Source organism: Salvelinus alpinus, chromosome 1 (assembly GCF_045679555.1).
Source record: "Salvelinus alpinus chromosome 1, SLU_Salpinus.1, whole genome shotgun sequence".
NCBI classification, from domain to species: Eukaryota; Metazoa; Chordata; class Actinopteri; order Salmoniformes; family Salmonidae; genus Salvelinus; species Salvelinus alpinus.
This window is the reverse complement of record NC_092086.1, coordinates 34,105,163-34,122,660: the sequence shown is the minus strand read 5'-3', so window position 1 is coordinate 34,122,660 and position 17,498 is coordinate 34,105,163.

Genomic DNA, 17,498 nt, shown 5'->3' with positions numbered 1-17,498 from the left:
AGACAGTACAGAATGTCATCATTTATTTGAGTTTTTTTCATAAATATCTGTTTCACCGTTTAGAAATGAAAGGACTGTGAATCAAGTGCCCCCATTTGAAGGTGCCAGAAGTACACTACATGACCAACAGTATGTGAACAGCTGCTCGTTGAACACTTCATTCCAAAATCATGGGTATTAATATGGAGTTGGTCCCCCCTTTGCTGCTTCCCAGAAGAACAGCCTCCGTTCTTCTGGGAAGGCTTTCCACTAGATGTTGGAACATTGCTGCGGGGACTTGCTTCCATTCAGCCACAAGAGCATTAGTGAGGTCGGGCACTGATGTTGGGCGATTAGGCCTGGCTTGCAGTTGGCGTTCCAATTCATCCCAAAGATGTTCGATGGGGTTGAGGTCAGGGCTCTGTGCAGGCCAGTCAAGTTCTTCCACACCGATCTCGACAAACCATTTCTGTATGGACCTCGCTTTCTGCATGGGGGCATTGTCATGCTGAAACAGGAAAGGGCCTTCCCCAAACTGTTGTCACAAAGTTGGAAGCACAGAATCATCTAGAATGTCATTGTATGCTGTAGCGGTAAGATTTCCCTTCACTGGAACTAAGGGGCGTAGCCCGAACCATAAAAAATAGCCCCTGACCATTGTTCCTCCTCCACCAAACCTTACAGTTGGCACTATGCATTCGGGCAGGTAGCATTCTCCTGGCATCCGCCAAACCCAGATTCTTCCGTTGGACTGCCAGATGGTGAAGCGTGATTCATCACTCCAGAGAACCCGTCTCCACTGCCCAAGTGTACAATGGCGGCGAGCTTTACACCATTCCAGCCAACGCTTGGCATTGCACATGGTGATCTTAGGCTTGTGTGCGGCTGGTCGGCCATGGAAACCCAGTTCATGAAGTTCCTGACGAACAGTTATTGTGCTGACATTGCTTCCATAGGCAGTTTGGAACTTGGTAGTGAGCATTGCAACTTAGGACAGATGATTTTTATGCACTACGCGCTTCAGCACTCGGCGGTCCCGTTCTGTGAGCTTGTGTGGACTACCACTTCACGGCTGACCTGTTGTTGCTCCTAGACGTTTCCACTTCACAATAACAGCTCTTACAGTTGACCTTAGCAGCTCTAGCAGGGAAGAAATTTGACGAACTTACTTGTTGGAAAGGTGGCATCTTATGACTGTGCCATGTTGAAAGTCACTGACCAGTAAGGCCATTCCACTGCCAATTATTGTCTATGGAGATTGCGTGGCTGTGTGGCTGAAAAAGCCAAATCCACTAATTTGATGGAGCATCCACATATATTTGTATATACAGTGCATTCGGAAAGTATTCAGACCCCTTCCCTTTTTCCACATTTTGCTATGTTACAGCCTTATTCTAAAATGGATCAAATATTTTTTTTCTTCATGAATCTACACACAATACCCCATAATGACAGATTTTTTGAAATGTTAGAAAATGTATTACATATACGTTATTTACAGAAGTATTCAGACCTTTTGCTATTAGACTCGAAATTGAGCTCAGGTGCATTTCCATTAATCATCCTTGAGATGTTTCTACAACCTGATTGGAGTACACCTGTGGTAAATGTAATTGATTGGACTTGATTTGGAAAGGCACACACCTATTTATATAAGATCCCACAGTTGACAGTGCATGTCAGAGCAAAAACCAAGCCATGAGGTCGAAGGAATTGTCCGTAGAGCTCCGAGACAGGATTGTGTTTACATTTACATTTACATTTAAGTCATTTAGCGGACGCTCTTATCCAGAGCGACTTACAAATTGGTGCATTCACCTTATGATATCCAGTGGAACAACCACTTTACAATAGTGCATCTAACTCTTTTAAGGGGGGGGGGGGGTTAGAAGGATTACTTTATCCTATCCTAGGTATTCCTTAAAGAGGTGGGGTTTCAGGTGTCTCCGGAAGGTGGTGATTGACTCCGCTGACCTGGCGTCGTGAGGGAGTTTGTTCCACCATTGGGGTGCCAGAGCAGCGAACAGTTTTGACTGGGCTGAGCGGGAACTGTACTTCCTCAGAGGTAGGGAGGCGAGCAGGCCAGAGGTGGATGAACGCAGTGCCCTTGTTTGGGTGTAGGGCCTGATCAGAGCCTGAAGGTACGGAGGTGCCGTTCCCCTCACAGCTCCGTAGGCAAGCACCATGGTCTTGTAGCGGATGCGAGCTTCAACTGGAAGCCAGTGGAGAGAGCGGAGGAGCGGGGTGACGTGAGAGAACTTGGGAAGGTTGAACACCAGACGGGCTGCGGCGTTCTGGATGAGTTGTAGGGGTTTAATGGCACAGGCAGGGAGCACAGCCAACAGCGAGTTGCAGTAATCCAGACGGGAGATGACAAGTGCCTGGATTAGGACCTGCGCCGCTTCCTGTGTGAGGCAGGGTCGTACTCTGCGAATGTTGTAGAGCATGAACCTACAGGAACGGGTCACCGCCTTGATGTTAGTTGAGAACGACAGGGTGTTGTCCAGGATCACGCCAAGGTTCTTAGCACTCTGGGAGGAGGACACAATGGAGTTGTCAACCGTGATGGCGAGATCATGGAACGGGCAGTCCTTCCCCGGGAGGAAGAGCAGCTCCGTCTTGCCGAGGTTCAGCTTGAGGTGGTGATCCGTCATCCACACTGATATGTCTGCCAGACATGCAGAGATGCGATTCGCCACCTGGTTATCAGAGGGGGGAAAGGAGAAGATTAATTGTGTGTCGTCTGCATAGCAATGATAGGAGAGACCATGTGAGGATATGACAGAGCCAAGTGACTTGGTGTATAGCGAGAATAGGAGAGGGCCTAGAACAGAGCCCTGGGGGACACCAGTGGTGAGAGCACGTGGTGCGGAGACAGATTCTCGCCACGCCACCTGGTAGGAGCGACCTGTCAGGTAGTACGCAATCCAAGCGTGGGCCGCGCCGGAGATGCCCAACTCGGAGAGGGTGGAGAGGAGGATCTGATGGTTCACAGTATCAAAGGCAGCCGATAGGTCTAGAAGGATGAGAGCAGAGGAGAGAGAGTTAGCTTTAGCAGTGCGGAGCGCCTCCGTGACACAGAGAAGAGCAGTCTCAGTTGAATGACTAGTCTTGAAACCTGACTGATTTGGATCAAGAAGGTCATTCTGAGAGAGATAGCAGGAGAGCTGGCCAAGGACGGCACGTTCAAGAGTTTTGGAGAGAAAAGAAAGAAGGGATACTGGTCTGTAGTTGTTGACATCGGAGGGATCGAGTGTAGGTTTTTTCAGAAGGGGTGCAACTCTCGCTCTCTTGAAGACGGAAGGGATGTAGCCAGCGGTCAAGGATGAGTTGATGAGCGAGGTGAGGTAAGGGAGAAGGTCTCCGGAAATGGTCTGGAGAAGAGAGGAGGGGATAGGGTCAAGCGGGCAGGTTGTTGGGCGGCCGGCCGTCACAAGACGCGAGATTTCATCTGGAGAGAGAGGGGGGAAAGAGGTCAAAGCACAGGGTAGGGCAGTGTGAGCAGAACCAGCGGTGTCGTTTGACTTAGCAAACGAGGATCGGATGTCGTCGACCTTCTTTTCAAAATGGTTGACGAAGTCATCCGCAGAGAGGGAGGAGGGGAGAGGAGAGGGAGGAGGATTCAGGAGGGAGGAGAAGGTGGCAAAGAGCTTCCTAGGGTTAGAGGCAGATGCTTGGAATTTAGAGTGGTAGAAAGTGGCTTTAGCAGCAGAGACAGAAGAGGAGAATGTGGAGAGGAGGGAGTGAAAGGATGCCAGGTCCGCAGGGAGGCGAGTTTTCCTCCATTTCCGCTCGGCTGCCCGGAGCCCTGTTCTGTGAGCTCGCAATGAGTGGTCGAGCCACGGAGCAGGAGGGGAGGACCGAGCCGGCCTGGAGGATAGGGGACATAGAGAGTCAAAGGATGCAGAAAGGGAGGAGAGGAGGGTTGAGGAGGCAGAATCAGGAGATAGGTTGGAGAAGGTTTGAGCAGAGGGAAGAGATGATAGGATGGAAGAGGAGAGAGTAGCGGGGGAGAGAGAGCGAAGGTTGGGACGGCGCGATACCATCCGAGTAGGGGCAGTGTGGGAAGTGTTGGATGAGAGCGAGAGGGAAAAGGATACAAGGTAGTGGTCGGAGACTTGGAGGGGAGTTGCAATGAGATTAGTGGAAGAACAGCATCTAGTAAAGATGAGGTCAAGCGTATTGCCTGCCTTGTGAGTAGGGGGGGAAGGTGAGAGGGTGAGGTCAAAATAGGAGAGGAGTGGAAAGAAGGAGGCAGAGAGGAATGAGTCAAAGGTAGACGTGGGGAGGTTAAAGTCACCCAGAACTGTGAGAGGTGAGCCATCCTCAGGAAAGGAACTTATCAGGACGTCAAGCTCATTGATGAACTCTCCAAGGGAACCTGGAGGGCGATAAATGATAAGGATGTTAAGCTTGAAAGGGCTGGTAACTGTGACAGCATGGAATTCAAAGGAGGCGATAGACAGATGGGTCAGGGGAGAAAGAGAGAATGTCCACTTGGGAGAGATGAGGATCCCAGTGCCACCACCCCGCTGACCAGAAGCTCTCGGGGTGTGCGAGAACACGTGGGCAGACGAGGAGAGAGCAGTAGGAGTAGCAGTGTTATCAGTGGTAATCCATGTTTCCGTCAGTGCCAAGAAGTCGAGGGACTGGAGGGAAGCATAGGCTGAGATGAACTCTGCCTTGTTGGCCGCAGATCGGCAGTTCCAGAGGCTGCCGGAGACCTGGAACTCCACGTGGGTCGTGCGCGCTGGGACCACCAGGTTAGAGTGGCGGCGGCCACGCGGTGTGAAGCGTTTGTATGGTCTGTGCAGAGAGGAGAGAAGAGGGATAGACAGACACATAGTTGACAGGCTACAGAAGAGGCTACGCTAATGCAAAGGAGATTGGAATGACAAGTGGACTACACGTCTCGAATGTTCAGAAAGTTAAGCTTACGTTGCAAAAAATCTTATTGACTAAAATGATATAGTACTGCTGGCTGGTGAAGTAGGCTAGCTAGCAGTGGCTGCGTTGTTGACTTTGTTTGAAAGTGTAGCTGGCTAGGTAACCTCGATAATTACTCTAAACTACACAATTATCTTGGATACAAAGACAGCAAAGACAACTATGTAGCTAGCTAACACTACGCTAATCAAGTCGTTCCGTTGTAATGTAATAGTTTCTACTATTCGGTAGAAGTTGGCTAGCTAGCAGTGTTGACTAGGTAGGAGAACGGCAGCGCGGCGGACGAAAATAGCTGGCTAGCTTACCGATAATTACTCTAAACTACACAATTATCTTAGATACAAAGACAGCAAAGACAACTATGTAGCTAGCTAACACTACGCTAATCAAGTCGTTCCGTTGTTCCGTTGTAATGTAATAGTTTCTAATAGTTTCTACAGTGCTGCTATTCGGTGGCTAGCTGGCTAGCTAGCAGTGTTGACTACGTTACGTTACGTTAGAAGAACGAAAATAGCTGGCTAGCGAACCTCGATAAATACTCTAAACTACACAATTATCTTTGATACAAAGACGGCTATGTAGCTAGCTAAGATCAAACAAATCACACGATCAAACAAATTGTGTTGAGGCACAGATCTGGTGAAGGGTACCAAAAAATGTATGAAGCATTGAAGTGAAGGTCCCAAAGAACACAGTAGCCTCCATCATTCTTAAATGGAAGAAGTTTGGAACCACCAAGACTGTTCCTAGAGCTGGCCACCCGGAAAAACTGAGCAATGGTGGGAGAAGGGCCTTGGTCAGGGAGGTGACCAAGAACCCGATGGTCCCTCTGACAGAGCTCCAGAGTTCCTCTGTGGAGATGGGAGAACCTTCCAGAAGGACAACCATCTCTAAGGCTGAAATCGCTGCCAAAAGTGCTTCAACAAAGTACTGAGTAAAGGGTCTGAATAGTTATGTAAATATGATATTTCAGTTTTTTATTTGTAAGACATTTGCAAAAAATTATAAACTGTTTTTGCTTTGTCATTATGGAGTATTGTGTGTAGATTGAGGAGGTAAACATGTTTTAAACGTCTATTTTAGAATAAGGCTGTAACGTAACAAAATGTGGAAAAAATCAAGGGGTCTGAATACTTTCTGAATGCACTGTATAGTGTATGTACATTTAGGTTGGGGTAAAAGTGACTAGGCAATCAAGATAGATAATAACAGTAGAAGCAGTGTATGTGCAGTGTGTGTATGTGGGGCGTCAATATGCATGTGTGTGTGGGGTTTGTGTCTTTGAGTGTATTTAGTGTGTGTATGTGTGTTGGTGTAACGGCGTTCCTCTCTCTCTTCATAAGAAGAGGTGGAGTAGTGATCGAGCCAAGGCGCAGCGGGTTGTGAATACATGATGAATTTTATTTATAAGACAAAACGAAACAAACTATACTTGAATAAACTAACAAAACAATAAACGGTGTAGACAAACCTAGACGACGAACTTACATAAAACAAGAAGAACGCACGAATAGGAAACATAGGCTACACAAAACGAACAAACCGTAAACAGTCCCGCGTGGTGTACAGACACAGACACGGAAGACAATCACCCACAACGAACACTGTGACAACGCCTACCTAAATATGACTCTTAATTAGAGGAACGCCAAACACCTGCCTCTAATTAAGAGCCATACCAGGCAACCCAAAAACCAACACAGAAACAGAAAACATAGAATGCCCACCCAACCTCACGTCCTGACCAACTAACACACATAAACTAACAGAAATAGGTCAGGAACGTGACATAACCCCCCCCATAAGGTGCGAACTCCGGGCGCACCAGCACAAAGTCTAGGGGAGGGTCTGGGTGGGCATCTAACCACGGTGGTGGCTCAGGCTCCGGGCGAGGTCCCCACCCCACCATAATCCATCCTAGCCTCCATCTCCCCCTAAGAATGTCCACCCTCCTTTTACCCCCACAAAATCTTCTTAGTAACATCACATATAGGGACAGCACCGGGACAGAGAGATTGATCAAGACAGAGGGATAGCACCAGACAGAGGGATAGATAAGAATAAAGAGGTAGATCAAGATAGAGAGGGAGATCATGATAGAGGGGCAGCTCTGGGTATATAGCCTTTTCTGGCTGAAGGGCAGCTCATGGCTGACTGACGAATCTGGACGCTCATGGCAGGCTGACGGCTCTCGACGCTCATGGCAGGCTGACGGCTCTCGACGCTCATGGCTGGCTGACGGCTCTCGACGCTCATGGCTGGCTGACGGCTCTCGACGCTCATGGCTGGCTGACGGCTCTCGACGCTCATGGCTGGCTGACGGCTCTCGACGCTCATGGCTGGCTGACGGCTCTCGACGCTCATGGCTGGCTGACGGCTCTCGACGCTCATGGCTGGCTGACGGCTCTCGACGCTCATGGCTGGCTGACGGCTCTCGACGCTCATGGCAGGCTGACGGCTCTCGACGCTCATGGCAGGCTGACGGCTCTCGACGCTCATGGCTCTTTGACGGCTCTGGCAGATCCTGTCTGGTTGGCGGCTCTGGCAGATCCTGTCTGGTTGGCGGCTCTGGCAGATCCTGTCTGGTTGGCGGCTCTGGCAGATCCTGTCTGGTTGGCGGCTCTGGCAGATCCTGTCTGGTTGGCGGCTCTGGCAGATCCTGTCTGGTTGGCGGCTCTGGCAGATCCTGTCTGGTTGGCGGCTCTGGCAGATCCTGTCTGGCGTGCGGCTCTAGCGGCTCCTGTCTGGCGTGCGGCTCTAGCGGCTCCTGTCTGGCGGGCGGCTCAGCAGGCTCATGGCAGACGGGCGGCTTAGCAGGCTCATGGCAGACGGGCGGCTTTGCAGGCTCATTGCAGACGGATGGCTCAGACGGCGCTGGGGAGACGGATGGCTCAGATGGCGCTGGGGAGACGGATGGCTCAGATGGCGCTGGGGAGACGGATGGCTCAGATGGCGCTGGGGAGACGGATGGCTCTGGCCGGATACGGCGCACTGTAGACCTGGTGCGTGGTGCCGGAACTGGAGGCACCGGGCTAAGGATAAGCACCTTCCTACTAGTGCGGGGAGCAGGGACAGGGCACACTGGACTCTCAAAGCCCACTCTATACCTGGTGCGTGGTACCGGCACTGGTGACACCGGGCTGAGGGCAAGCACATCAGGATTAGTAGGGGGAGAAGAAACAGTGTGTACAGGGCTCTGGAGACGCACAGGAGGCTTAGTGCGTGGTGCCGGAACTGGAGGCACCGAACTGGATACACGCACTACAGGGAGAGTGCGTAGAGGAGGAACAGGGCTCAGGAGACGCACTGGTAGCCTAGTGCGTAGTGTAGGCACTGTAGGTACTAGGCTGGGGCGGGGAGGTGGCGCCGGAAATACCGGACCGTGCAGGCGTACTGGCTCTCTTGAGCATTGAGCCTGCCCAACCTTACCTGGTTGAATGCTCCCGGTCGCCCGACCAGTGCGGGGAGGTGGAATAACCCGCACCGGGCTGTGTAGGCGAACCGGGGAAACCATGCGTAAGGCAGGTGCCATGTATGCCGGCCCGAGGAGACGCACTGGAGACCAGACGCGTTGAGCCGGCCTCATGACACCTGGCTCAATGCCCAATCTAGCCCTACCAGTGCGGGGAGGTGGAATAACCCGCACCGGGCTATGCACACGTACAGGAGACACCGTGCGCTCTACTGCGTAACACGGTGTCTGCCCGTACTCCCGCTCTCCACGGTTAGCCTGGGAAGTGGGCGCAGGTCTCCTACCTGCCCTTGGCCCACAACCCCTTAGCCCCCCCCCAAGAAATTTTTGGGAGTTACTCACGGGCTTTTCGGGCTTCCGTGCAAGACGCGTCCCCTCATAACGCCGGTTCCCTTCTCCGGTTGCCTCTGTTCTCCTCAGTGCCTCCACCTGTTCCCATGGGAGGCGATCCCTTCCAGCCAGGATCTCCTCCCATGTGTAGCAACCTTTACCGTCCAATACATCGTCCCAAGTCCATTCCTCCTTCTTTCGCTGTCCCTTACTCCGTTTACACCGCTGCTTGGCTCTGGATTGGTGGGTGATTCTGTAACGGCGTTCCTCTCTCTCTTCATAAGAAGAGGTGGAGTAGTGATCGAGCCAAGGCGCAGCGGGTTGTGAATACATGATGAATTTTATTTATAAGACAAAACGAAACAAACTATACTTGAATAAACTAACAAAACAATAAACGGTGTAGACAAACCTAGACGACGAACTTACATAAAACAAGAAGAACGCACGAATAGGAAACATAGGCTACACAAAACGAACAAACCGTAAACAGTCCCGCGTGGTGTACAGACACAGACACGGAAGACAATCACCCACAACGAACACTGTGACAACGCCTACCTAAATATGACTCTTAATTAGAGGAACGCCAAACACCTGCCTCTAATTAAGAGCCATACCAGGCAACCCAAAAACCAACACAGAAACAGAAAACATAGAATGCCCACCCAACCTCACGTCCTGACCAACTAACACACATAAACTAACAGAAATAGGTCAGGAACGTGACAGTTGGAGTGTCAGTGGAAGTATGTGTGAGTGTGTGGGTAGTGTCCAGTGAGTGTGCAATGTTCACGATTATCTGTAATCATGGCAGCATCCATATTAATGTAGAAGTGTTCAGAAACATATACTATTCTTATTTACAATACAAGTGACTCCAACATGACACAATACATTATTTACCATTCATTTCTATTGGGCACAACATAATCTGAAACACAACCAAAACAAATTACAAATCCATCGAACAAGTTGGTAGAGTCACAAGCTTGATGTAGTCATTGCGTCCTAGGAATATGGGACCAAATATTAAACTTGTGAGTAAATTGATTACAATATAAGTGAATTTGTCCAAATACACCTTCAAATGGAGAGGACGAGATACATAAAGTGCATTCATTTCTAAACCGTAAAACAGATATGTTTGAAAATACCCTCATATAAAAGGATATTTCATCTGTAATCCAAAATTTATAGAGGATAGAGCTAAATTTAAATGTTTTAGCTTCACTGTCCAAATAATATGTAGGGGAGTGTATATAGCTGCACCGTTAAAACATGCAAATGCAAGTTCATTCAACTGTTATAGGTAGCCCAGTGGGAGTTGGACCTGTAGCCGAAAAGTGTTCAGTTGGTGTCCCAGGCCGGGTGCTGGAAGAAGGGTAGAATTGATCCGGCAACTGGAGGGTTGCTGGGTTCACATCCTCAAGCTATTCCCCTACTGTTGAGCCCTTGAGCAAGGTCCTTAACCCCACTCTCCATCCAGGGATGCTGCACTGCAGCTTTACCCTGTGCTCATCTCAATTGTTTGTGTGGTGATGTACACATACTTGTACAGAGCAGAAGACACATTTCTGTTGTTTGCTGTAACATATGGGCAATAAAGCTGTATTGTATAACATTTTCTCAACCTCACATGTATCAGGTATTGATTCTGCCCACTGGTCACAAACTGGTTCATCTTGTGATGTGTAATCTATGTGTAAAATATTTTTTTTTACAAAAAGTCATCATGAAATTTCAACCACAGAATTGTCCTAATGGTAACAAATGTTAAACATAGACAAACCTTGTATAACATATGTTAGATTTGTACCTTTGAAACGCGTCAGATCTTCAATGTTATATCCACAACCTCCTACTGGAGAGTTGATCTATCTACAGCTATCAATTTGATCTCCCATCCAGGGTTTTAACCAAGTTCAACCCTGCTTAGCTTTGTCACGGACTACTACCAATGTGCTATCATCAGAATGATTACAGAGATATATCTTAATAACTAAATAGATTCACCGTTGCTATTGAAGTCAATCCAAAGGGTAGGTTTAATAGCACAAATGAAATATAACCATACTCTATAAGTCATCAATGATACTATTTAGGCCTATATAGAATTTGTGAAGTCATCAACAGCTATTGTTTCAATTCAAACCAGAGTTATATACAGGTTATAATAAAAAATAGACAATACATGTGTTTCATGCTTTGGTTGATGTCAAATTTAATCTTCAAGTTAATAATGAATATGTTGGATTCACATCTCCATTTCAACCAAATATCTAAGTTAAAGAATAGGACATTTAAAGTTTGATTTGATTTAGTCCTATTCTTTAACTTTGATTTTTGGTTGAGATGGAGACGTGAATCCAACATATCAATTACAAAGTTTTAGACAAAATGGAATTAAAGTCAGACTAAGTCAGTGGCACAAAATATACCTCTCCTTCAAATGTTGATATTTGGTTGTGTTGATAACCAAACACAATGCAATATAACTTTTTCAATACAGTAAAGAGCCTATTAACTTGTCAATAAGTTAACAAATTATGTTGGATTCACGTCTCCAACTTAACAAAAAATGTAAGTTAAAGACTAGAATTACGGCAGTGGCTCATACAGTATGTAACTGTCCAAGCATTAGATACATCTCCTTTAAATGTTGATATTTAGTTGCGTTGTCAACCTAACACAATTCGATATGACTTTTGTAATACAGACTAATGTAACAGTTTTAATTCAACCTTAAAATGAGTAACTCATCCATGGCCACATTTTGAGGGAACTATAACTATAAAAGTCTTATTATGTAATCATAGAATTTCATGATGGCAGGCAAAGGTCGGAGGTGGAGATCCACAATATAAATATCTGCACAGAATCTCGAACAGCATTGATCACTTGCATTATGTACTTTTAATGTAACCTCAACTGCAATTCAGGTCATTTGGTTGTGCTATTAGATGAAGCACAGTGATATCACATTGCTGTATAAATACAAAATATCTGACATTGTATTTCCATTTCAACTTTGTTGTCCCTTTAAATGGTTGAGTGCAGTGATAACACATTGGGAATTCAACAAACTTCTGTCTCTCTTTTTGAGTGGGTCAATAAAGGTAGAAATATCTCTGATCAACATCTCATCCAAATATGACCCACATTATCCACGTTGAAATGACTCTGTGTTGTTGTTTGTGTCACACTGCTTTGCTTTATCTTGGCCAGGTCGCAGTTGTAAATGACAACTTGTTCTCAACTAGCCTACCTGGTTAAATAAAGGTGTCACGACTTCCGCCGAAGTTGGTCCCTCTCCTTGTTCGGGCGGCGTTCGGCGGTCGAAGTCGCCGACCTTCTAGCCATCGCTGATCCTCTTTCATTTTCCTTTGGTTTTGTCTTGTCTTGTATCACACCTGGTTCCAATCCCATTCATTACATGTTGTGTATTTAACCCTCTGTTCCCCCGCATTGTCCTTGTCGGTGATTGTTTGTTTGTAAGCTATGTGCAAGATATGTTCTGGTTTGCGACGGGTATTGTACCCACTTGTATTATTTTGTATATGTTGGTTTTCAGAGTTTTTGAGCACTTATTAAACTGCTCCGTTTATACCAAGTTCGATCTCCTGCGCCTGACTTCCCTGCCACCAGCACGCATTCCTTACAAAAGGTGAAATAAAAAAATGGTGGTTTGCCCAATGGCTGAGCTCATACAGCAGGTTTAAACATTCTCATTACGTCAATAGAATACAGGCCTATAAGTGGGAAAGGTTTGACAGACAGTGAATGGAAAATGAAAACTGCAAAGAAAAATGACTTGAAAATAGCTTTATTTGTAGCAATTTCAGAATCTGTACCTATAAGAGTATGTACATCTTATTGACATATAATGCAGATATACAGTCAGAGATGCACAGGCATCACCTCATGCAATAAAATGCTGTATTTATTTGTAGATCTACCAATTTGGGCCAACCCAATCCACCACATTCACCAGACAAGGTAAATAGCAATTTCTTTGAAAATACAAGTGCCATACGAGCAACCATGCCATGGCAATGCATTTCTATAGACAATAACTACAGTTCTGTATCATTTTCTACACATACACAATAGATCATTTTAGAAATAATACTGATCATAATACTTGCAGAGTATATGTAACGCAGAGTTCAATAAACATATTGTAGCAACCCTGTGATACACATACTACGGCCACTGCCAAGAGGGCTAGTCCTATTGGCACTGCAGCTACAGTAGTGTACATGCCCAGCATGGGAGTTTCTGGTTTCATACCAGACAGAACCAACAACCCCCCGAATTCTATACAATACAGTAGCCCCAAAATATCAGGCAATGAAAATAATAAAATGTGCATTCTAGTCTCCCATTTTTTACTTCTCGATACAATCTACGCCCGCATTGATGTCTGTTATGAAGACGACGATTAGATAGTGAATATTATTACTTAGAATAAAAAGGCAGGTAGGGGGTGGTAGCAGCTATATTCAAAACATATATCCAGCAAATATTTTATCTGTTTGTAAATGAAGTAAATATAATATAGATTTAGGAAGATAAGTAAACACAAAACTTGTGGACGGAGCAGCAGTCTTAATCACTGCAAGAGCTCCAGAGAACATTAACAATGACAGACTATCTGTCATTAAGCAACTACAACTCATGCAATAAAAACAGAGTGAAGGCTAATTTTACTTAATGGCTGTTTATAAAGTGCAGAGAGAGAACAAATGGATGTTACTGAACAGGAATGACTGTCGACGAGTCAGTGAACGGAAAGGGTTTTCCACCAGTAGCCTTTATAAATGGCATATATTATCATATTATAAAGAAGAGGGTTAGACTGCACAGTTTTATAAAGGGTGTTAATAAGTATAATTAATCTGAAAGACAGAGCAGTCTAAAGACATAAAATACAGTTTGAGTCTAATGTTTTTTTTTAAATATACTAGCATGCACTAATCATGCTCTACGATGACATATTCTGCAAATTTAAGGCATCCCAACACTAAGAAGCATTCAAGCAAGCATTCAAAGTATTTTGAAAGAAAATATGATCTTAAAATACTCCATGAAGCAAGCATTCACAACCATAGCTTGCAATGTTAACAATGTATATATTTTTTTTACAATATTATTGTTTACTATGGAGGTTACGCTCAATTAATTTCTTATCTAAAATACAGGAGTTGCTTTCAGTATTTTTCAAGTAAATGCATTACTCATCTGTCTACAGTTATCTCTTAATAACCTCTCTCTCATCTACCCTTTTCATTCCCTTTTCCCCTTCCTATTTCATTTCAAGGAACTACTATCTAAAACTCCTCCCTTTCACGTATTTCCCATCCTGTTAAAAAGTGATACAAGTCTGGCCAAAGAGCCAGCAAAGATATAAAGGCTTAGGAAAGATATTTAAAATTGAATCACCAGTTAATTAGGCAAATAGATGGCTTTCAATAGTCATGATGGACATGATGGTGGAAATCTCATCAGGGAAAGCAAGTCATTGGCTTCCAAATGACAAATAACACGTGTGACATATGAATCAATATGAATCTATGTCAGCAGCAATGTTTGATAGAATCTATGTTATGGTCTTTGCTCATCAGTATGTAACAACACCTAAGCAGCTTATTCAATTTACTGCTCTAATTTAAACCTATTGACATCCATCAGAGAGACCATTCCTGTATCCCAATACAACGAGGGCAGAGTATTGGTAGAAAAATTATATTAATCACATAACTTATCATAGAATTAAAGGTAACTACTTTCTCATTCTAAACCTAAATTAAACTACAGTAAAAGTTAATTGTGCCTGGGCTATGAAATTATAATGATGATGATGTGCATTTCGTAGAATTACATGTAGAATCCCATAAAATTGGTTACTATTCATATAATTCTAGAACCGATTTAAGATCTCTGTGGAGCATTCATCCAGCCTATACAGTAATTGGTTTCCCCAATGTTTGCATTAGGGTGTCATGGAAAGGTTTGCGGCACTGTCAGATACCTCCTGGACGATTCATCCTGCTGCTTTCAGTATACGCTATTATGAGGTCCACACTATAGTGAGGAGTTAGTTAGTTAGGAAACAAACTGTACTGTAGTGCAAAACCTACTAAATAGATAGTGGGGCAAAAAAGTATTTAGTCAGCCACCAATTGTGCAAGTTCTCCCACTTAAAAAGATGAGAGAGGCCTGTAATTTTCATCATAGGTACATTTCAACTATGACAGACAAAATGAGAAATAAAATCCAGAAAATCACATTGTAGGATTTTTTATGAATTTATTTGCAAATTATGGTGGAAAATAAGTATTTGGTCACCTACAAACAAGAAAGATTTCTGGCTCTCACAGACCTGTAACTTCTTCTTTAAGAGGCTCCTCTGTCCTCCACTCGTTACCTGTATTAATGGCACCTGTTTGAACTTGTTATCAGTATAAAAGACACCTGTCCACAACCTCAAACAGTCACACTCCAAACTCCACTATGGCGAAGACCAAAGAGCTGTCAAAGGACACCAGAAACAAAATTGTAGACCTGCACCAGGCTGGGAAGACTGAATCTGCAATAGGTAAGCAGCTTGGTTTGAAGAAATCAACTGTGGGAGCAATTATTAGGAAATGGAAGACATACAAGACCACTGATAATCTCCCTCGATCTGGGGCTCCACGCAAGATCTCACCCCGTGGGGTCAAAATGATCACAAGAACGGTGAGCAAAAATCCCAGAACCACACGGGGGGACCTAGTGAATGACCTGCAGAGAGCTGGGACCAAAGTAACAAAGCCTACCATCAGTAACACACTACGCCGCCAGGGACTCAAATCCTGCAGTGCCAGACGTGTCCCCCTGCTTAAGCCAGTACATGTCCAGGCCTGTCTGAAGTTTGCTAGAGAGCATTTGGATGATCCAGAAGAAGATTGGGAGAATGTCATATGGTCAGATGAAACCAAAATAGAACTTTTTGGTAAAAACTCAACTCGTCATGTTTGGAGGACAAAGAATGCTGAGTTGCATCCAAAGAACACCATACCTACTGTGAAGCATTGGGGTGGAAACATCATGCTTTGGGGCTGTTTTTCTGCAAAGGGACCAGGACGACTGATCCGTGTAAAGGACAGAATGAATGGGGCCATGTATCGTGAGATTTTGAGTGAAAACCTCCTTCCGTCAGCAAGGGCATTGAAGATGAAACGTGGCTGGGTCTTTCAGCATGACATTGATCCCAAACACACCGCCCGGGCAACGAAGGAGTGGCTTCGTAAGAAGCATTTCAAGGTCCTGGAGTGGCCTAGCCAGTCTCCAGATCTCAACCCCATAGAAAATCTTTGGAGGGAGTTGAAAGTCCGTGTTGCCCAGCAACAGCCCCAAAACATCATTGCTCTAGATGAGATCTGCATGGAGGAATGGGCCAAAATACCAGCAACAGTGTGTGAAAACCTTGTGAAGACTTACAGAAAACGTTTGACCTCTGTCATTGCCAACAAAGGGTATATAACAAAGTATTGAGATAAACTTTTGTTATTGACCAAATACTTATTTCCCACCATAATTTGCAAATAAATTAAGTAAAAATCCTACAATGTGATTTTCTGGATTTTTTTTCTCATTTTGTCTGTCATAGTTGAAGTGTACCTATGATGAAAATTACAGGCCTCTCTCATCTTTTTAAGTGGGAGAACTTGCACAATTGGTGGCTGACTAAATACTTTTTTGCCCCACTGTACACAACACAATGGTGTCATGGAGGACAAACATAGTCTCTTAATATCTGCAACAAAATGGTTTGGCCAAGCCTCAAACTGAGCCCATCCTTTCAGGTCTGATCTTTATCTAACTACCTCACATGATGCAGGAGCCATTACACACAGAACATGGACTAAGTATGCACTCCAGACTGGGAGATAACCTACAGCACATTCACTTCCACCAAGAGCATGGAATTCCTGATTATGACACAAATTTATTTATTTAACTAGGCAAGACAGTTAAGAAGAAATTCTTATTTACAATGACGGCCTACCCCGGCCAAACCCGGATGACGCTGGGCCAATTGTGCGCCACCCAATCGAATCATGGTCTGTAGTAACACCTCTACCACTGAGATGCAGTGCCTTAGACCACTGCGCCACACGGGAGCCCATCATAGATGGGTAACTTTCCTTCTAATCAGCAGTGGTGTAAAGTAATTAAGTAAAAATACTTGAAAACACTACTTTTAATTTTACTTCACTACATCCCTAAAGAAAATTATGTACTTTTTACTCCATACATTTTCCCTGAAACACAAAAGCAGGACAGGAAAATTGTCTAATTTACACACTTATCAAGAGAATATCCCTACTGCCTCTGATCTGGTGGACTCACTAAACACATGCTTTGTTTGGAAATGATGTCTGAGTGTTGGAGCATGCCCCTGGCTATCCATAAAAAAAAGGAAAATGACGCCATCTGATTTGCTTTATATAAGGAATTTAAAATTATTTATACTTTAATTTTGATACTTAAGTATATTTTAGCAATTACATTTGCTTTTGATACTTAAGTATATTTCAAACCAAATACTACTCAAGTAGTATTTTACTGGGTGACTTTCACTTTACTTTTACTCAAGTATGAAAATTGGGTACTTTTTCCACCACTGCTAATCAGGGACTGATTCAGACCTAGGAAACCAGGGGAGTGAGCTCTCTGGACAATTACTGACATTAATTGATCTATTAACTACCAGTACAAGACA